The sequence below is a fragment of the Acinonyx jubatus genome, chromosome D4 (assembly GCF_027475565.1).
Source record: "Acinonyx jubatus isolate Ajub_Pintada_27869175 chromosome D4, VMU_Ajub_asm_v1.0, whole genome shotgun sequence".
In the NCBI taxonomy this organism is placed as follows: Eukaryota; Metazoa; Chordata; class Mammalia; order Carnivora; family Felidae; genus Acinonyx; species Acinonyx jubatus.
Window position 1 is genome coordinate 29408143 of NC_069391.1, and position 22996 is coordinate 29431138.

The following is a 22996-nucleotide window of genomic DNA, read 5'->3' on the forward strand; positions in this document are numbered from 1 at the left end:
ATACTTGATTTAAATATTTTTTGTATATTGAAAAGTATATCAGCTAGTATTATAATTTTGCTTTAGTCATAAAACATTCTTTAGAAAATTCAAAATGAAAATAATAATGTGTATAATTTCCCAGTTACCCAGTCTTTTATTATTCCTGTTGTTCTTTCTCCATTCATTGTATTACAGGATTCTGTAGTGATTAGACAATTCCCTTTAGCTGTTTTTTTAGGTAGGTCTGCTGACAACAAATTCACTTAGTTTTCTTTTATCCCCATAGGATATTTTCACTGGAAATAGAATTCTGATTTGACAGTTCTTTTCTTTCAGCATTTAAAACATGGAGATCCATTTTATTCTGGCCTCCATAGTTTCATGTGAGAAATCCACTGTCATTAGATTTGGTTCCAGGTTAAGCGTCAGTCCTCTCTGGCTTCTTGTGAGGTATTTTCTTTGCCTTCATTTCCCAGCTGTAAGTATGATGTGCTTTGCAGTGACTGTTATTGTGTTTATCCTAATTAAGGTTTATTTAGCCTCTTAAATCTATAGATTTACATCTTCTGCCAAATTTTGGAAGTTGTATTCCTTTATTCCTTTAAGTACTTTTTCAACCTCACCCTGTTTCTCTTATCTTTGCTGGTCTCCCACAAAATACATGGTAAATCTTTAGCTATACTTGTCACAGGTCCCAAAGGCTCTCTTCATGTTTTCTTTTTTCTGACTCTTGTTCAGATTGGGTAATTCCTTCTTCTATGCTTTAATTCACTGATTTCTTCCTGTTGTATGCTTTATTCTGCTATTAAAACCAATACTGAATTTGTGTGTTGTGGGAAGGACTTATGTATATTTCAGTCCTAAAATTAGTATTTGGTTCTTCATATCTTATACTTTTATATATTTTTTCCATTGGTCTTAAATATGTAGATAAATGCTTGTTGAAGCATTTTTATAATGGCTCCTTTAAAACTTTTGTTAGATAATTCTTATGTCTTTGTTACATAGATTGTGTCTTTTTCATTCAAGTTGGAGTTTTCCTTATTTTCAGTGATGGGTGTTTTTTTTTATCTTGTGGTTATTATAAGACTCTGGAACTTATTCAAAGATTTTATTTGATCTGGCTTTCCCTGATATTGTTGTGGCAAAGAAAAAAAAAAAAGAAGAAGAAGAAAGGAAAAGAAAAAAAGAAAAGAGAAGAGAAAAAAAAAGAAAGAAAAAGAATTGGGTAGGAATCCAGGCTCCCTCCCCTGCCTCTATTGATACTTGTAAGGGTGAGGGCTCCTCATTACTGCTGTGGGAGTTCTGGCTTCTCTCCAGACCTCTATAGATGTTACCTTACTGGTGAGGATAGGAATGCCTTGTTACTGCTTCTCTTATGACTTCTGCTGACACCATAGGGATCTTGTTACTACTTGGTAGTGACAAAAATCCTGACTCTCCAACAGGTCCTGAAACCAACTCCTCAAACATAAAAATATTGTAAACAGACAAAGGTATCAATCATACTTTTACTGCATGGTTTCTTTTGTAATTTTTAAGCTGGTAAATTATTTTCATTATTGAAGTTTCAGCTATTTCTATTTCCATTTTTATAATTGATATACCTTTTATAAAGATATTTTAACTGTTTCATCTATAGTATATTCTAGTGAAAGTTGAGGTGTGAGACTCTTAAATTTTATTTGCTAGCTATTAACTACTAACCCAATACAGTGTATGGAATAACTTTTTCCAGTTAGTTTATAATACTTTTTAAAAATAAATATTTTTTTAATGTTTATTTATTTTTGAGAGAGAGAGAAACAGAGCGTGAGCATGGGAGGGGTAAAGAGAGAGAGGGAGACACAGAATCTGAAGCAGGCTCTGGGCTCTGAGCTGTCAGCACAGAGCCCGACACGGGGCTCTAACTCACGAGCTCTGAGATCATGACCTGAGCTGAAGTCAGCCGCCCAACTGACTGAGCCACCCAGGTGCCCCTATAATGCTTTTTAATTAGGCCTAAAATCCTTTATATGACTTAGTTCTGTTTTTATGTTCTGTCTTGCATACTATAGGCATAATTTTTAATCTTTCTGCATCATAATTTATATAGTGATCTTATTCACACTATTATTGTCCAATAATTATTTTCCTTCTGAAAACTATTTTCTTTTTTTAAAAGTTTATTTATTTATTTATTTTGAGAAAGAGAGCACACGTGAGTGGGAGAGGGGCAGAGAGAGAGACTACCAAGCAGGCTCTGTGCTGTCAGTGAGGAGGCCAGTGTGGGCTTGAACCCATGAATGATGAGATCATGACCTAAACCAAAATCAAGAATTGGAAGTTCAACAAACTGAGCCACCCAAGCACCTCCTGAAAAATATTTTCTAATTTGCTTTTTAATTGTATTTGTAAGAATAGAAATCCAAGTTCTGCACATGATATGTACTAATATGAGAAGAAGAGGTTGTTAGTACCAAGTGGGAATAAAATCCCAGCTTCATATTAGATCATCTCTGACACTACCCCAGTGGGGTAGTAGGTGACTTTTTATAGCCAAGCAAAGGAGGAAATCCAAACTCCCTAGCTCGCCTTTGCTGGTCATGGTGGAATGGGGCCATATTTATATATAGAAGTTGTAGCCTAAAATTTTTCTGTCTTGCTAGTTTATCCCTTTCCTGGTTTTTTGATTAGAGGGAGAGTTTTTATTGGGGCTTTCTTGATTTGTGTCCATTTATATCTCTGGTTTGCCACCTTCTTCATGTCTAAGCCTAGGAAATATGAGGCAAAATGAAACTCCAGGAAACTCACCACTGTGTTGTTTCTTGGCCTCCATGGTCTTTCTTTGTTTTTCCTTCTTTCCAACTTTCAGAGCCGTATTATTTGCTTTATATGTAATATGAAGGATATTTAATTGTACTTAGTGTGAAGAGTAGGGAAATAGAAGTCTAATCTACCTTTTTGTCAAAGGAAGTTGGTTCTCTTTGAAATAGAATTTCTATTGTGCTTAGTGTTTTTATATATACTGGAAATTATTTCAGTGACCTTGGCATTTACTCCCAATAAAAACCTTTTCATAAATTTTGGACTCGTGTGTTTGTGTGTGCACATGTATGTGTAAGTATGTGTGCCGATAAGAAATAGAATCCAAATTTCTGACTGAATGACTTAGCATCATACAACTTTTTTTATTCATTTAGAAAATTTTTTTTCCTAACTGTAAATGTACTACCATTTTCTGAACTTTTAATATTATACTGATCTCTGGAAAAATGTCTTTTTGATTAATATTTCTTTTGAACTGGGATTGGGATCACTGTGAGTAAATATTTGTTGCTTTACATTCATTTTTACACTTTTTTCTTGTCCTTTATTCTTTTTGACACAGTCAGCATACCAATTACAGTGTAGAAACTCCATGAAAGGGACTTGTTTTATTTGCCAGGTAATTTGTATGCCTCAGTGGGTACAAGGTTATTCTCCTTTCTTTTTTAAAGAATCAATATATGGTTTATGGTGCTTTTAATAGGGAACAAATACACTGAATTGTACTGTATATTCTTATAGGCTTATGGTATTTTCCACATTTTATGCCAGATAATTTCATTGGTTATATCTTTGAGTTATAACTCAAGTAGATTATTTTAAAAATTAGATGGTTAAAAAAAATAAACATGTGAACAGTAGTTTTCCAAAAGTGACATGCTTGGACAATCACCAAAGGCTTTCTCATTCAAACACTAGTTCATTCAAAAGGCATTTACTTAGCACCAGGTATTACACTCACCATTAAGTTAAACATGGATAAATTTTTGGAAATTACAAGATCTATCACTGTTCAAAAATGCAAAGGAAGCCATCACATCATAAACAACATTGGGAATAGCATCTATCTAACCACTGGTGTTAGGTTTTATATACCTATTTTAAGGGTATATAAAAATAACAAGTGTAAGCTTATTTTTCAAGTTTAATTTCAATTATATTCTGAAAGGTGAAATTAGAACATTTTTCTACCTGCCATACTTATCTAATTGAATTGTTATATTCTTACTATTTGCATGATTTTATAGTGAAATTTAAAGTACTGTCATTAACTTTGTATGAAAATGATTTTAAAAATCATTAAATGCTTTAATAACTTTTAGGATATAATAAAATATAAAATATGGTCTCATTTAATATATTTATTGATCATTTTTATACATCTGTTCTCTTTATTAATGTCTTAAATGTATTATTCCACTTAATTTTTACAGCAATCCCATAATATAGAACCATGATTGCCTCAGTTTTACATAAAATATATCAAGTCTACATGTTTCATTTTGAACATATAGAATGTCCAACAGCTAGTAAATATTTAAAAAGCCCAACCCATGTTTGTCTTATCCTAATATTTAAGTTTTTAAAAGTTACAATACACTGTATAAGTGCCAATCCAAAGGAATTACCACAGAGCTTTGTTAGGGCAGCTTTAAAATATTTACTTTAAAGTGTGAAAATGAAGTTCTAGGGTATTAGACACAGAGTTTGTCCTTCAGTACAGGTTAGATTCTAATTTACCACAGGTCATGTAAAATATCTAGAAATAAAAACCAACCTAGAGCTATAAAATAAAAAGTGACCTTTAAAATCCAATATTACAGACAAACAACTTTTGCCTCTGGAGGCTGTTGAAGGACAAAATAGGGATAGGAAAATTTACTCTCATTTCCTAGTACACATATCACTTTTTCTAGGTAGAGCAGCAGCCACTAGAATTAAAGGCTTAGAGCTGCAGAAATCAGAGTGCCTTTGGAAAACCTCTGTACCTTGTAACAAACAAACAGAAACCAGCAGCTTCTAATAGTGGTCTTAAGGTGAAAAGGGTCAGTAGGAGATTCCCTAATCTATTGTTTTGTCCACTCTTTCTGCAGTCCTTTCACCCTCTGAAACAAACAAACAAACAAACAAAAACTTTAGGTTTCAAGAATGAAAACCTTAGCATTACAAGAAACCTAATTGGAATAGCTATTGTGAGCAGCATAATTAGAACACACAGAGAAGCTGCTGCCAATATTTTGAATCCTAGTGTAATTATTGCAGTTCATGACATTTCCCATCTAACCACTAAGATGTCTAATAGAGGAGCCATTGCACATTTACTTAAATTACTTCAATGTATTGAGTCAAGATTTTCAAATTTTCTAGCACAGAAACTATGCTATTAATGAACATTTGAAAATGATCAGACTTGCAAATTTAAGGAGCATATCTTTAAATTTTACTTTCAGAAAGTCTGGGGTGACTCCCAGCACCTTGCTTCCTGGAGCAGGGAATAAATAGGCAGATAACTTTCCTTTGGTTAAGTATAGCTGGATGTATTATCCTCAGTGCTGCATTTGATTTTTGAAAATTAAGGGTTTTTGGCAATTAGATAAAATTTTATGTCATAGTCATAAAACTCCATCTAAAGATCATCATTACTGCTTTCACTATAATGGTTGCCCTATGTACCAAGCTGGTCAGATGATTAAGTTTAATAATCATAGACCTATTTGATAATTCCATCTAATTGCAGATATGTTTACAGAGTGTGGACACTAGAAATTAGAAGTTACCGCACTTAAATCCCATTAAAATGGAATGCCATTATTATAGACATGCTCATCAATGTATTCAGCATGCCTTCTTCTCTGTCATTTGAAGTAAGTGCCAGTGCTAAATCAATATGCTAAAATATTTTGTTGAAAGCTACCACCAGACTGAGAGGAAGCATGAAGGTATAGGACTTGGGTCCAGACAACGTTGCAAAATATTTAAAAAATCTACAGTTGCTCCTGAAATATAGTGAGACTCTGCTCTAAACTGCCTGACCACACACCAGACTTTCATTATAAGACTTATTTGCACTGTTTCCTTCTGAAGTACTATGAGTCTTTAACAACCAAAACTATAACCAGTTTTCTCTATCATAACAATTTTAACCGATTTTATTGTTGACTTCTTTCACCATTGACAAATGTCAAAATACTTAGCAAAATAGACAAGAAGAATGTATTACAGAAGAATACATATAGTATGAAAAGCTAAATGTAAACATGAAGAGTCAGAACTGAATCTTATAGTGACTTGTGGTTAATATGGACAGTTGATCCTCATTATAGTAAAGTGTCCTGCAAACAATGGATTGATGAATACTGAACCATTGCTCCTAGCAGAAATATAGGGACAGATTCCTGTGAGTCTCTTGTCACAACATTTTATCAGCCAAACAATACATAATTTGTGTAATGTGTGTTTCTGTTTAAAGATACCTTTTTTTAATATACACCATTGATTCATTAACATTGAACTCACTGGTAACAGCACTATAACTCATATGGAAAGACGCTTATCTAACTCACATATTTTGTCCATAAGACATTTCATCACCTTCTCATGCTTAGGAACTCTAAATGGCACTTCAGCACTATGCTTGGGAATCATTTTAAAAGTGAAATCACTACTAAAAAATACAAACTTGAGAAAAAGTGACACTAAGTAGACAGTGAAAAAGACACATTTATAGTATGAGAGCTGAAATACAAAGATGGAACATCACCTTGTTCTATCTCACCTGGGAATGTATGCATCAGGAGACTCCAATTTTTTTTTTACCTGTTTGTGTTTAGCTGTAATTAATCATGAAAGTACTGTGATAGTTGATTTGGGGATCACAAATAAATTTTAGCAAGTATGCAAATTGCAAATGTGGAATCTGAATAGTAAGGGCAGCTATATGTGTAAAATTATTGAGGAATGCAAGGAAATGATTATTGCATATAAGTCTTTCCTCTAAGGAGGGTGTAAAATCAGAAAAGGTATCCAAGGAGTTATGAGGTTATGGTAATACATTATTTATTAAGCTGTAGAAATTTACACAACTTATTCATTATTACTGCATAAACTGTACAAATATATTTTTTAGTTTAGTGTATATGTAAAAGTTTCATAATGGAAAAGAATAAATCAAGCACAATAAAACATTGTAAATAGACAAATGTATCATATTTCTTCTGTGTGATTCTTCAGTAATTTTTAAGCTGGTAAGTTATTTCCATTATTAAAGTCTCAAATACATTGAAATCTTAGATTGCAAGTAAATTGTTCTTCAAGTGTTCTGCAAGACGAGCAAACATTTCTAATCATTTTTAACTTGATAAACGAGTGATGTCTTTCAATACGTGTAGTAAGTGGTACAAATGTCACATGATCACAACTGAACCATTGGTTCTTGAAATTTGCTTTGATATATGAGTGCTTTGTATTACAGCATGTTTCTAGAATGAATTATGCTCGCAAACCAGGGTTTTACTAGATTTCTTTTTTTTTTAAGTTTATTTTGAGAGAGAGGGAGCATAAGCAAGGGAAAGACAGATAAGGATCATAAGTAGGTTCCATGCTGTCAGCACAGAACTGGACACGGGACTTGAACTCACAAACTGTGAGATCATGACCTAAGCTGAAATCATGAGTGGGACGCTTAACCTACTGAGCCACCCAGATACCCTTCAACTTTCTAATTCCATTTTCATAGTTGATACACTTTATATAAAGATACTTTAACTGTTTCATCTACAGTATATTTTAATGAAAGTTGAGGTGTCAGGGTGCCTCAGTCAGTTGGGCGTCTGACTTTGGCTCAGATAAGGATCTCACGCGATTCATGAGTTGGACCCCCATGTTGGGCTCTGTGCTGACAGCTCAGAGCCTGGAGCCTGCTTTGGATTCTATGTCTCCCGCTCTCTCTGCCTTTCCCCCATTCATGCTCTCTTTCTCTTTCTCTGTCTCTCCCTCTCTTTCTCTCTCTCAAAAATAAACATTATTTTTTTAAATAAGTTGAGGTTTTATTTGAAAGTACCCCAACACATTTTATGGAATAACCCTTTTCTAGTTAGTTTATAATTCTTTTTTAATTAGGCTTAAATCCTTGTATATGTCTTAGTTCTGTTTTTGTGTTCTCTCTGTCTAGCACTCTGTAGACAAGTTTTAATCTTTCTACTTGATATTTTATATAGTGATTTTACTTTCACTATTCTTGTCCAATAATCATTTCCCTTCTGAAAAGTATTTTAACTGTATTTGTATACCTTACCATATATGAGATACTATAATTTATAATAAGATCCTTTATAGTATATAAAACTAAGAAAAAAATTCAACTAAAGCAGGACACTCCCTCAATTGTAAAACACACTTTGATTTTAGAGCTGTTAACATGTAAAAAAATTGTACATTGTAGAATCAATGAAATACAATATTTTTTATGTGGACTTTAGAATAAATTTGTGAGTTCCAATATACATTCCATTAAATATTGGTAGATTTGTGTTAAACCTATAATTTTATTTTAGAAAATAATTAATAGGCTTTCTATCTTGCATTATAGTATAAAACTCTATACACTCTAATCCTATCTCCTTAATTTTTATTAAAAATAGATCCATATGTAGCACATTTTTATTATGGCTATTCCTATGTATTTATGACTTTTGTCTGGTACTTTCAAGGTTAAGTGTGTTTTCGTTATATTCTTCAATTTTATTTTCCTGATAAATAAGTATGCTATTGGTATTCTAATTTTATCTTATCATTCTTCAATTCCTTGGGTTGTTTTGTAACTGTTTCTCTTTGCTCTTTTATTTTGTATATGATGCTATTATCTGTAAATAATGATAAATCTCCTTTCTTCCCTATATTTATAATATTTATGTCGTAGGTTAGTGCATTTATTACCAGATAAACTCATTTAGTTTTATTTAAGCATTATTCATTTATTTCTGACCATGAAACTAACACACGCTTACTGATAATTTGGAAAACATGAAAAGATACAAAGAAGAAAATAAAAATCATGTATCACTGTATTATCCAGAAATAGTTCTATACTTTTTATAAAATATAATCATATTGAATATGCTATTTTGTTATGTGCTTTCTTCAGCTGATATATTATAAAAATTTACCCATGTAAATGAATAATCTTCTATGACATTATTTAAAATCACAATTTAACCAATCTTGGACATATTTTTTTTTAGTATAGTTGACACTCAATGTTACATTAATTTCAGGTGTCCAACATAGTGATTCAACAATTTTATACATTATGCTCTGTTCACCACAAGTGTAGATACCATCTGCCATCTACAATCTCCCCAATACATCACTATAACAATATAGCGATATCATTCACTAATTTGAAAGATACTTGTATCCCTATATTTATTGCAGCATTATTTACAATAGCCAAGGTATGGAAGCAACCTAAATGCTCATCAATAGACAAATGGATAAGGAAGATGTGGCATGTATATACAATGGAATATTATGCAACCTTAAGTTCATTTTAGTTTTTTCCTTCTCAGAATCACTAGTTATTTTCTGATGTTTATAAACTCAAGTGCTAGCACTTTCCAGCACTTGGTAACACTTGGATTTAAAATTGTCAACTAGGAGAGATGGTGTATTTTTCACTGATATGTTTGCATTCTCTTTCCGATTCTGTTATGATAAAAGATTCACTGGTGTACTTTTGCAAAATATGGCCTGTCAGTTTCAAAAATTTATTCCCCCAAATTGTTAGAGGCTTGTAAGAATCCCTAAAAAATTTTCAAATTATTTTTTAGCCACTTTTACAAATTCACTGTAAACTCTGATTCTTTAAAATCACTAAAGAAAAAATGAGTACCTGCATAAATTGGATATAAATCAGTAACACAGAATCATAAAGTTTTGGTAGTAGCTTGATATACTCCAGTCTTTTTCCTAGGTGATATTGTTATTAGGTAGAAAGAATTTGTATACAATCGCTGAAAATTTTGCATTCAAGTGGTATTTTAAGTAAGAAAGATACAGCTATGTGGATGGGCCAAAATTCTGAGTGCACTCCACAACTTCATCTTCAGATTTGTATATACCCACCCATACCTTTAAAATGTCAATTGAAAGTCATTATCATGTTTAGTGTTTACTAGGGGAGTTTATTTTTTCAACATTTGAAACTGGAAAATAATTCTGAGCCCAGGATCCAGTAAAGGAAAAATAATGAACGGACCTGCAATAATATGCACCATTATGTGGTTTAGTATCTGTAATAAGGGACAATACATTTAGAAGCTGAAACAAAAAATATTCTTCATACTGAAATGTTCTTTTTGAAATCAAGCGAGTATAACTTGGTTTTATATATGAGATTCTTTCTTGTTTGCACTTCTTTCTTTTTTATCCTAAAACAATTAATTTTGATTTTTAATTAACATCTTTCAAAAGTTTGAAATATCCCACAGAATTTCCTTTATATTTGGCTGTTTTATCTTTAGTGTCATGTTTCAGTTTTATATTCAGTTATGCATGTTTATTTAAACCCAGTTTTCCTGATAATATGGGACCCTAAGTCCTTGATTGTTATTCTCATCTAGTCACCTACCAATCCTTGTGGTTTCATAGAACAAGGGACTGTTTTACAATGTTAGGAGATTTGATTCCAAACTCTAATGCAATCCCTCATGAACTCCTGGACTACAAGGCATCACTAATGGCTGCACTACAGACAACTCCAGAGCCTGGATCAAACAGTAGCAAATGACTCTATAGTCTCTTTCCTCCAAACTCCACATTGATGCTCAATGTTCTCTGTCTTCAGGACTCTAGTGACAAGAATAGAATTGTCCCAATATACAAATATGTTAGCAAGAAACAAAAACATCAGAGCAAAATATTAATTTGAAATTTTCTTGGCCTTGAATTTACCTAGGCCTTCCCAGGCAGAGCAAAAGCTAATCTTATTTTTTTGGAATCATGGAAAAATGTTTCCAGAGAATACAAAGAGCAGAATCAAGAAAAAGAGAGTCAAGTGAGAATGGCCTGGAAATTTTCTAAGAGTATGCATGCATTTTTGGAGAAAGGAATCAAATGGCCATTTGATTTAAAAAAAATAGTTTTTACACTTCTTCTGAGAAATATACTTATTAATGTCTTCATAAACACTTTTTGTTGAGTTCTAGTTGATAGTGCTGTGGAGGAAAGGCCAGCTGTGATATTCTCCTTATTAGCTATCTTCTGGTTTTGTCCTTATTGCTTTTCTTCAGATAGATAGTTCTCATCTTTACCCAAACAAACCATTTTATAGCCCATTCACAGTCAACTGTAGATTCTTCTTTTTCTATCAAAGGAAGAAATATGCACAAAGAATTAGGGAATCTCTGCCCACGCTTTTTCAGGTCATTACTTCTCTCCCCAGTCATGCCCCCTCATCCATATGGGACTACTGTTGAAAGTTGTTGAAAGCTTTTTTGAAGGGAATATGATGTTTCCCTCAAAGTTACTGAAATTTGAAAATCTAAGCATTAATTAAATGAGGACATATTGTGCCTCAGTTTGGGAATTCCATCTGACTTAAGATACTTATTGATTATGCTCATTTTTGGTGCCTGAATAAATTCAAGTAAGATTATGTAATGTGCAGTAGAGACCAACAACTACAACAAAAAGCCCAAAATAGGAGATAGTGAAATAGTCTACACTCAGTAATAAATAGTAAACAAATATCTTTCTGCTTTTACATAAAGAATTTAAAAGATTTCAGAGTAATTCTTGTGTTCTTCATACATGAAATATCATGGCCTTTAAACACGTACACTATATCCTCTTTATATTGTACTTTAAATTATTCTGTTTCATTACAACAGAGAAATCTTGGTTTCCTATTTGGAGTTCTAAGTTTCCCCTTTAGCAGTTGTGATTTTCCTCTAGTAGGAGTTGTGTCGCTCTTTTAGTGTTTTTCATATGAAAATAGTCTGGAAGAACAACAGGACATATAATATGATCAAAGCACCAGCTATGTATCCATAAAATTCAGGAAATGCAAATATATATCTAGAATCAAATATGGCCACAGTAGCTTCCTATACATAAGGGCCAAACTTCTCATAATAAGCAAAAGTGTTCTCCCAGAGAAAATAATACGAACTATAATCTAGGTTCACATTTTTATTAACAACTAGGATTGATAATAAAGGCTTTATAATATTTGGGGGAAAGATAGGGAAATTGGGAGCTAAAAGAGAAGATTTCCTGTTTTGTAATTTTGGCAGAATGCCTGCCAATTGCTGTTAGTTGTCTGGAGTTTATAACCTGTGAAATTAAAAGTAAATTGGGTTTGGGAGTTGGGGAGCTGCACTATTTAAAGTTTTTAAAAATACACATGCATTTTTTTTTCATTTAAAGCTATTCTACCTGTTAGAAGCATTTGTATTAGTACAAATTCGACTTTGTCATTGTTTCTTAACCAGACTGATACTAACCACAACTCTATTAGTTAAGAGACTTGCTTGGCACTTTGGGTGTTCATTCATCATGATACTATCTGCTAGCCTAAAGACAGGGCATTAGCTTGGTGGTTCTCTTGAGAACACTTTAAACTCTAAATCATATGTGTTAATTGCAGCATTATTTATTCAATAAAAATATCATCACCCAAATGTTTTCAAATAGTAATTGATTCAGTAACTCATGTCAATGCAGTTACCAAAATGAATGAACTTACTGTATATATTTTAACATCAAAAAGGAAAAACAAAATCAAATTGCTGATACTAGTTACCATTTAGGAATGAGATCAGACAGGAATGAGAAGAACTTTTTTAAATATAAATCTGGTACTATATATATATATATATATATATATATATATATGTATATATATATATATATTTTAATAAAGTGCATGTTGCAAAATGTATGCTTGTGTAATTAAAACCTACTGTGAAATGATACAATGTAAATGTAAAAGCTCAATTGGAGGAACCTTATAGAGGGATCTCTATTATATGTCTATGGATTTCACTCCTGAGAACTTTATTATAAACCAAATGTTGCATCCATAAAGCCAACAAACAACCTTAAAAACAATAAAAATGTGTTTCCATTCATACCTTTTCCCTAGTGTTTACATCTCTTGGCATTTAATTAACCATCACAGTTGCAGAATAAAATGTCTTTGTGTGATTTTTCTGCTGCATTTGGAATTCACTGGGAAATGTTTGTAAAGTATGGTTGAGTAACAGAATAAAGGGAAAAGGAATCTGGGTAGCAAATATTTTCCCACCTACCACAATGGACATCATTAATGGAAAGTCTGTAAGTCAGACTTCCCTGTTTGGAGCAATTCCTACCCCAGTGCCCTGGAAGGGGTGGGCAGCAAGACACTGAAATCTCTCTAACCAGGAAAAAAGAATGATCAAGATCCAAGAGCTTTTCCCTCTACAGATAGGCATTTACTTATCAAAAGTGCAGCTGACTGCGTTCTGAGATTTTTCAAGGCAACCTATATTGAGAATTCCTAAAACCCATATGATCAGTTTTGCCTATAGAGATCGTTGACCGTGTATATATGGCTTTCCTCTTTCTTAAGACTTTGCCCACCTAAATGTAGCTGTTCTAGTAGTTTGATAATCCTTCTGTGGTCCTCGGTATTTATCTTTAATCCCACTAATGGCAGCTGTTCTTGCAGTTAGTTGTAAGTATAGCTTTGTTGTTCTAAGTGACTTTCTTCTCCCTAATTCTGGTTGGGCTTTCCTACAGGTTTGCAGAAGTAAGGAAACTTGAGAGTCACTGGGCAAGAGGAAAGAGACAGAGAATGCCAAGTAGAGAAATAGATTTGCCCTATTTGGCTCTGGCCTATTTTACCTTACCAAGTTACTAGAAAGAAGTGAAATTTGCTTCAGTACCCTTTATAACATCCTCCCATTCTGTTCTCTCCAAATGCATCCTAACATGTTCTACTTATAAACCTGAGATAGTTCTACTCTTCTTTAAAAGTGGAAGTCCAAAGTTATTTAATTTATTTTTCCTTCTTAAGTTAGTATTTGTTGAAGACCAAAACAATGTTCCACAGATTCCTTTAGGGGATGGGGAAGAAGAGAGAGGCTGAACCTCTGCTCAAAAATAACTTAATTTCCAAGAACAAGTCATGATATGCACAGCATTTCTTTGTTGTATTTCCATTGATTTGTTTGAATACCTGGTTTTACTTTCCATCAGATTGTGTGACAAATAGCTCTTGAATTATTGAGAGTTGTAATGTTTCTGGTCTTCTGTAATTTAGATTCTGGGTGAAGAGTTTTAAAACTATTATTTCTAAATGCAAAAGAGGAAGCTTGATATTAGATTTGTACACAATTTCTGAAGATTTAAAAACCCTTATAAAAGTCCTTTAAAATAATGCTTCTCCAAATATTACAGTTCTGGATTAAACGCTTTCCTAAAATGATATTGAATTAGTAGACTGACAAAGTGAGATAGTTTTGAATAAGAACATGTGCCATTTAACCCTAATTTTAAATAAAAGGCACTAAAAAGAGTTGTTTAAAAATACTAATGTAACTATGATTTGACACCTGATTAAATTACCCTTGAATTGTAAGGTCCAGTTTTAACAGGAATGACTTATGATTATGACTTAACATGAGAGATTATCAATCTTTTAATATAATGGTTTTTGCTTTATAGTTTTAGAAACAACCCTGGATTATTTATTTTCTCTGAAGAGATGGATGCAGTTTGAAATTAATGAGTTGTCCAATATCTGACCTATTTGTGGGCCTCAAGGGAGATGTATATTTTTTGTCCCTTAAAAAAGAGCTGATATTAAATGGCTATATTTTAAAATTTGGCATTGGCTGGGTTTGGTTGGCAGATGCAAGAAACTAATCTCTGGTAAAAAATTTCTTACATGCAATTGCTTACATAATAACAGAATGGAAATTTGTAGTTTACAAGGTACTTCCTTATACATTATATTTTATATTCACTATAATAATAAGTGAAATAAGTGTCATTACTACTATGCAAATTAAGAGATGAAAAAAAACCCGAGTCTCACAAAGGCTAAATGATTTGCTAAAGCATGGATTGATTGGACTCAAATATGTGATTCAGACTTGGCTGTTCTGATTCCAAATTCCATCTCTCTATCTGTGAATGGGTATCTGAGCTTTATACAACAAATCACATCTTAGTTCCTCTTGTGTACCTATTCCACAGCAATAAAGATGAATTTTGTGTAAATACAAAGTATGACATTATTCAAATAATTTAATGTGTTAATCTGAATATAAGGTCATTTGAGGAAAATTAATAAGACATCTTAAGATATTTTAAAAATCACATTTGAGAAATAATTAAAGATGTTTTGTTTTCTAAACTACATATAGTGGAAAATATCAAAGAGGCATAGTCCTTGGAACTAGGAAATTGAAAATGTAGTCCAGAATGTTAAACCGAAATGCATGGAAGACTAAAACATTATTTAACAAAATTGTTTAATGTTTTAAGACAAGGATGAAAAATATAGACTGCAGGAATGAGAGTTTTTGTCTTTTTATTTTTCTCCCCTTTCTTATTCTATTTCACCATGTTTTGGGATATCTTAAGACTGAAACGAAGGGATATGTAGACATCTCTTTAGAGGATCTGGGATTTATATTTCTTATTGCTTTTGATGGACTCCTATTACAGCTCCTCAGCTTGTGTTTTATTAAAATTACAGTATCATGCAGAAATTCATACAGAAGTTCATTTTCTCTTGATCAATTTTCTCTTGAAACACATCACATAAAATTTGTAAAACTAAGAAAATCAGTCCCTAAAAAGCAATAAGCTAGTTGCAGCTCTAAATCGACAGGGCCACCATGTTTCCCTTTGTATTTGTCATCTTTTTATTTATTTTTTTTTTAACGTTTATGTATTTTTGGGAGAGAGAGCACAAGAGCGCACGTGAGTGGGGGAGGCACAGAGAGAGAAGGAGAGAGAGAACCTCAAGCAGGCTCCACACCGTCAGCAGAGAGCCTGATGTGGGCCTCAGACTCACAAACTGTGAGATCATGACCTGAGCCAAAATGAAGAGTCAGACACTTAACCACCTGAGCCACGCAGGCACCCCTGTATTTGTCATCTTAAGAACAAGTGTGCAGGAATGGTCAAGATAAAAAAATTTCAGTGTCATAATGAATTTTTGCATATAAAACTAGATTGGAGATGGTTTACTCCTCCCTGTAAGAGAAGTAAAATCAGTTATTCAAGATTGTATTAAATGAGATAACACATGAAAGGAATTTCATACAAGCACTATAAATAGTGATATTATCACAGTCATTATTGAAATAACTCTCAGTGTTGAAACCACCCCTATAGCCTTAAGGTAAAATGTTTGCCAGAAGCAATGCAAAATATTAGTAGGATTTTATCTTTTAGTTTCTGTTCCTGCTATCACCTCTCCTAATGCTTATTTTAATGCCCGTTAAACAATTTGTGCTTTCTTTTCTCCCATAAGTCTCAGTACAAGGTAATCTATGTTGCCTCTTAGACTCTGAAAGCAGAACAACTGACTACCCTATCTATGTTCCTGTAACAGTTAAATACCACCTCTAAGATCCCTTATTGTGTCATGTTATTAATATTAATTTATATTTGTCTCTCCATTGTGGCTTCTCGGGGCAAGACCTACCCTGCTTGCTCATTTTTGCATTAGAGAGATAAGAGCCAGTAAAACTGCTGAAAAAGTTGCATGCAGATATACTACTTCAGCACTCATATCCATAAACATTTAAGTGCCTACTGTCCCAGGAATCATGTTAGGTGTTGGGGAGGTAGAGTATTAGCCCTTAAGGAGTTTTGCATTCTACAATGGGAGGCAGATAATGAGCATGCCAAAACGTAAGTACATTGGGATTAAAGATGTTTTCCAGTCATATAAAATGAAAATAAGACGGGATAATTCATGACTCCTTTAAATAGGTTGTTAAAGGAAAACAAACTCTGAGGAGGTGAGTCCTCAATAATGAGAAGTCAACCAATCATTTGAAAGATCTGGGGTAACAGGATCTGAGGCAAAGATAACAGCCAGTAAAAAAATGTAAGAAGTTGGAATTACTTATGAGGCTTGAAAGAACAAATTTTTGAAAGGTTTTTTGTATTATCTTTTATTCAAAATTAATTACTTCCGTAAATGAAGTCTTCATAAGTGCACATCTTTAATGGGAGAGTGTTAGGAGTAAGGGAAGATTTTTATAAGGCTACATTATATATTTCTTTTCATTCTCAAAGGAAATGTTAAGTAGTAATTAATATACAAAGATTTGGTGTCCTTGATCTAAATTGTGGTCAGTGGGTCCAAGGACAGCAGTAAGAAGCAGTGATATAGTGCATTTGCAACAGTTGTTCATTGAAAAATTGGAAATAAGTGATAAGAAACCCTCAATTTATTGTAATCTGTCTAAAGTGGCACTAATAAAGCTCTGAAGAGGATAATGAGGAAAAGGGCATTCTTATTAGGTAATCAGAGATGTGCTTTATAAATGAAGTAAAATTTTAGAGTAAGACACAGAATTAAAACTTTCAGATCACTGCCTCGATAATGTTGTTTGAATATCACCCCTATTTGAACTTGAAAGATAAAAGGTGGCATTCATATTTGAAATTTGAGTTTATTACAGAGGTTAGTTGCCTACTTTTAAATATCATTTTAGATCTCTGCCTTTATATCAAGCTATCTTAATTTTTTAAATTATTGATATAATTACTGTGATTTTTCATTCCTCCATATATTCCCTTATAAACTCAAGGAGTACACACTTAAGAACACTTCAAGTTTCTGAAAAAGGATGAAGTGAAAAAAAAGTCTAGTGTCCAGATGGCTCCTGTAGTGAATAAACATTCCCAGAGTAAGCCAAGGGATTTCATTTGATCCAAATGCATGTATACTTGATCATTGTAAAGAGTAAGAGCATTGATGGAAGATGTTGATTCCACAAATCACCTGTAGTATGAGAAGAGAAAATAATACTGTAGAAAATCTGTCCTGTTTCTTTTGTACTTTACTTTCTTGAGTCCACTGTTCTGATATATATTTTTCAAATGGGTGTCATTCTTTTTCAAAATACACTATGAGTAAATATTCTCCACTTTTCTTAATCAGAAAATTAAATATTAACTCCATGCTTAAATGACATTTTTGAGTCTATAAAGGACCAGCAAATAGTAATAGCTATGTTTCTATCACCATCTCAAATGTTAAGTCCAAAACCAACTCTGTCCACACTGATTCTACTACTTTAGGAATGACTTCTTAAAAACAGACACCATAGGGGCGCCTGGGTGGCGCAGTCAGTTAAGCGTCCGACTTCAGCCAGGTCACGATCTCGCGGTCCGTGAGTTTGAGCCCCGCGTCAGGCTCTGGGCTGATGGCTCAGAGCCTGGAGCCTGTTTCCGATTCTGTGTCTCCCTCTCTCTCTGCCCCTCCCCCGTTCATGCTCTGTCTCTCTCTGTCCCAAAAATAAATAAACGTTGAAAAAAAAAATTAAAAACAGACACCATTCACATTCATTCCAGCATTCTAGCCTCTACATGAGCTAGACTTGAGGAGGGTGTTGAATTCATGGTTATTGAGAAAATGTGTACAGTATTTGAAAACAACAGGGTAAAGGTATAGGGTTAGCCTATAGGTCTAAGAATCTGAAGTAGAAACATTTGAAGATTATGAATAAAATATTTTAAAATGTAAATTTATTCAATCATAGTTTTTTGCTTTTGTAATTTTACTGTAACAAAAGGAATATGGTCAGTGATATTATAATAGTGTTATGTGGTGTCAGATGATAACTAGACTATGGTGAGCATAGCATAATACATAGAGAAGTTGAATCATGTTGTGTACCTGAAACTAATGTAACATTGTGTGTGAAATATTCTGAAATGAAAAAAATTAAAAAGAAAAGCCTTCATAAAAATGTTTCTAACACATGTAATTCTGTAGAGAGTGTTGATGACTTTGTGGATGCCAGTATATACCAAAAGCTTTACAATTTTATATATCCTTTGTCTCAGAAATTCTATTACTAAATATTAAGGGAATAATCAGATTATTATGACATTTCACTACGGTAATAATTGCACATACATGGAAGAAAATGAAAAAGCACTTAATTATAAATTTTAAACAAATGAATTGTAAGGTATGTGAATTATATCCCCAAAAAGCTTAAAAATAAGACCTAAAAGATATAAGATCTAAATGTGAACTTCAAGAGATAAAAAAAAAACAATAAAACAACTATAATGTTTGAGATTAAAAATACACAGGATGTGATTAATAGCAGAAAACACTGTTGAAGAAAATACAGGTTGATTTCAAAGACATAGTGACATATACTATCCAAAATGTAACAGAAGAGTTTAAAGACTTTACGAGAAGTACAGAGTTAGAGTGAGCATTAACACAACTTAAAGTAACTGAAAACATTGGAATCCCCCCCAAATTGTGGGACACAGAAGAACGTATGTGAAAATCATGGCCAGATTTTTTTTCCAAATTTGATATGTCAAACTCACAGATCCAAGATGTAGAACAAATCCCATGTGCAAGAAGCACAAAGAAAAGTACAAAAAAGGCACATCATATTCAAATTACGTAAAATGAGTGATAAAGAGAGTATCTTAAAGGTAGCCAGAGAGAGAGAGAGAGAGAGAGATACATTAGCTATAGCAAAATAACAATTAATGACAGCAGATTTCTCATCATAAACAATGCACCTGAGAAGGCAGAGGAACAATATTTCTAAAGTATAGAAAGAAAAATTGCTTTGGATTCTATACTTAATAAAATATTTTTGAAAAATGAAGATGAAATAAAGACCTTTTTAATCATTGGATATCTGAAATATATCATAATTAGTAGAAATGCTCTATAAGAAATATTAAAAGAAGTTCTGGCAGAAGGAAAATGATACCTGGTGAAAGTATAGATCTTGGAAATAGCACCATAAATGATGAAGACACAGAGTTAAGATTTTTATTCTTATTCAAATCTCTTTAACATAAGATGACTGAATATAAACAATGCAATGAGGCAGTATAGTATATACAAAATAAGGTTATGAAAATGATAGTACATGTGCTAGCAGGGGAGAAATAGAAATATACTATTATAAGATTCTTACACATTTCATGAAGTACTTTGATATTAAAATAGACTATAAATTAAAGATATATACAATATATATTTTCTAATACAACTAAAAGAGCTATAGCAGATAAGTAAAAAGGAAGTTAACATTGAAGCATAGAAAAATCAATTAATTCAAAATAAGGCAGAATAAAGAGAAAAGTAAAAGGGAAAAAACCAAATTGGTAAAGAGGAAAAAAATAGCAAGATGGTAGATTTTTAATTCAATGATGTCATTAATCCAAAGTAAAGCAGAAAAACTCTTTTTTTGGATACCCTGAAAAATTGCACATAACATGACTCAATTACATGTTTACAACTAATCAGTTGTTTCTTCTCAGGATGTTTAATCGTGAAGAAATCATGCATATGTTCAGGGTCAGTTGGAGATAAAGTGTGACAGCTGGATTTAGTGTCTAAAGTTCTGTTGACTAGTGTTTGTTGTCAGTGGGTCTCTAGGTAATGACAGAGTGTTGACCTCCCATTGTATCAGATATGCTTGTCCCATGTAAATAGTGTCAGTGTGTCTTACCCTGTTGGTTCTCACTAGAACTTGATTTTTAAAATCTATTTTTTTGATTATGGGAGAAACTTGATATTCTTCTAACAATAGGTATATATTGATTGCTAAAATCAATAATTGCTGATTTAAAATCAAATTACACCTATAAAAACCAGTCATTTTTTACTCTCAAAGAGCAGAAACAAACTCTAAGTTATGCAGTACAATTTGATAAAAGGGTTTACATTCTGGTGGTAGGAACAAATAAGCAGAAAAACAATCGAATAATTCAGTTAATATATATGAAAATTACCTCAGTTCATAATAAGAACTCTGATATAAATATATGAATAATGGGACAGAAAATTGGATTGTTTCAGATGATAACTCCTTTAGCTTGGGTGGTCAAGGATTTAAGCAGTAATGTTGGAGTGAGAATACAAACTATTGAACAAGGCTTTAAAGGAATAAGAGACAGGCATTTGCTCTTGGCTACAGATGAATCTGCCTTTAGATAATTAGACAGTAATGAGTACAAAGTTATAAATGTTTTTCCTGATTTTACAATAAAACTACATTTCTTTTTGTTTCCTTGTCAGGTTACCCTGTAAAATAAGTATCTTGCGTTCCAAATTGTGCACCAGAGCAATTATAATGTTACTCATACCAGTTGTGTATAAAAATGCCCATATCCATTAGTGCCCCAGTAATAGGAACTAAATTTTTTGTTGTGGTTTTGATCTTTGTCAGTCTCATGAGTGAAAATTTTTATTTTAAAATATTTTTTTAACTTGGAAGTTCCATTTTCTTATCATTGATCCAGTTTCTTTTTTAAATTAGAATTTTATTTAACTGATGAGTGTTTTATGTGTATACTATGAGAAGAACTTCTTTTCAAACTCTACCTATATGCCCCATCCTCCAGCATTTATTCAGGCTCCCCTCATTTGCACCACCTCCCACATCCTGCATTATGTATAAGCATGCCTTGAAACCTGTAGTTTCAACCCATAGTTGAAATCACTGCCTTAGTGTTCCTCCATCATTGTTGGAGAGTGTCATATCTTCCAAATATTTCCAGGGTACTAATACGGGAGTAATTTCTAATTTTAAACTTGCTTCTAAGCAAGTTTGCAAACTTAAGTTATGCATTCAGGATATATCACCTGTAATATTAGCTAATTCTAATGGTTATGATGAAGTACAGGAGCTATTTTTAAATAAGGTAAAGTCAACTCAGAGCCATCATGAAATTATTCATTTTGTGAAAATGATGAATTTATCTGAAGTACTGAAACATAAAGTCTTGATATTTTAATATTATAAATTTTCCTTAATCTGGTTATGGATCATAATTCCTTCTGGAAAGTAAAAAAGTAAGAGTTCCATCATATCCGCCCCCCCCCCCCCGACAATGTAGATGATCGTAAAATGATAATATCCTAAGATCTGGAGTCCAGGAGAGTTGTAGGTTTCACTTAAACGTTGAGGTTTAAGTTGCTTCTACCTTAGTCTTTCCCAGAAAATGTTAAATTGGAGGTTTATGCTTTTGTGCAATTCTAAATACTTTTCAAATGTCATCATGTTCATTATTCCTTACATGTATAGCTTTCCTGGGAATCCCTCAGAAGTGATGATTAACAAAATAGTAATCTGACATTCTTGAGTCCCTGTCAAAATTCCTTCAACTTATTTCCAAAAATATTCAGTTAGAGAATTGTAGGATGATACAGGTTTATAAATACTCCTTTTTCTTAATTTAAACAGGATAAGGCAAGTTGAAACTTCCAGAGAAATATAAATGTACCTGTCAGAATCAGATCCGTAGAAGTGTTTCAGATGTTGGACTGGATCATGAAAGAAGTGTACAGACAATAGTGTAACTTGTAGCATTCATATATCTTTGTATTACTCATACTGTTTGATTTGACATCCGTCTTCAAAATGGTTGAAGAAGACCTGGAATGGAAGAAGAACTTAGATATGCTAAGAGAGTCAGGACCTTCTTAATCTATTTATAACTGTGTGAAGACTGGACATCAAGGTAGATTTCTGTCAGTCCTTTCTGTTTCAGTAATTGAAGATCTCATGTATCTTATCTTGGAAGTTTCTTTCTTGTTTATATTTTTATTAAATTTGTACCAGTATTTCTTACTTGTCTAAGGTTTGAGTGCCTTACCACACGTCTAATTTCAGCTTACATTTGCCATGTTGGTTCTTGCTTCTCATGCCCTGAGTGCCTGATTACGAATTCTAACTGTAGAGTTACCTCCTATGTCCAGAGATTTCTGCATCTGGGAGACATTAATAAGAATGATCTATGGCCACTGGCAGAATCAGTTGATTTCAGAGTATTTAAAGCCCAATTCTGTCGGTGGCAGCATTCACCCAGAATTGAACTATGAAGATCTACTCAATATTGTTTCATCACATCTACTTTCGAACATGAACTTGGAGAATTGGCTGCATTTATTATATGGTTAAGCATATATATAAACTCTTTC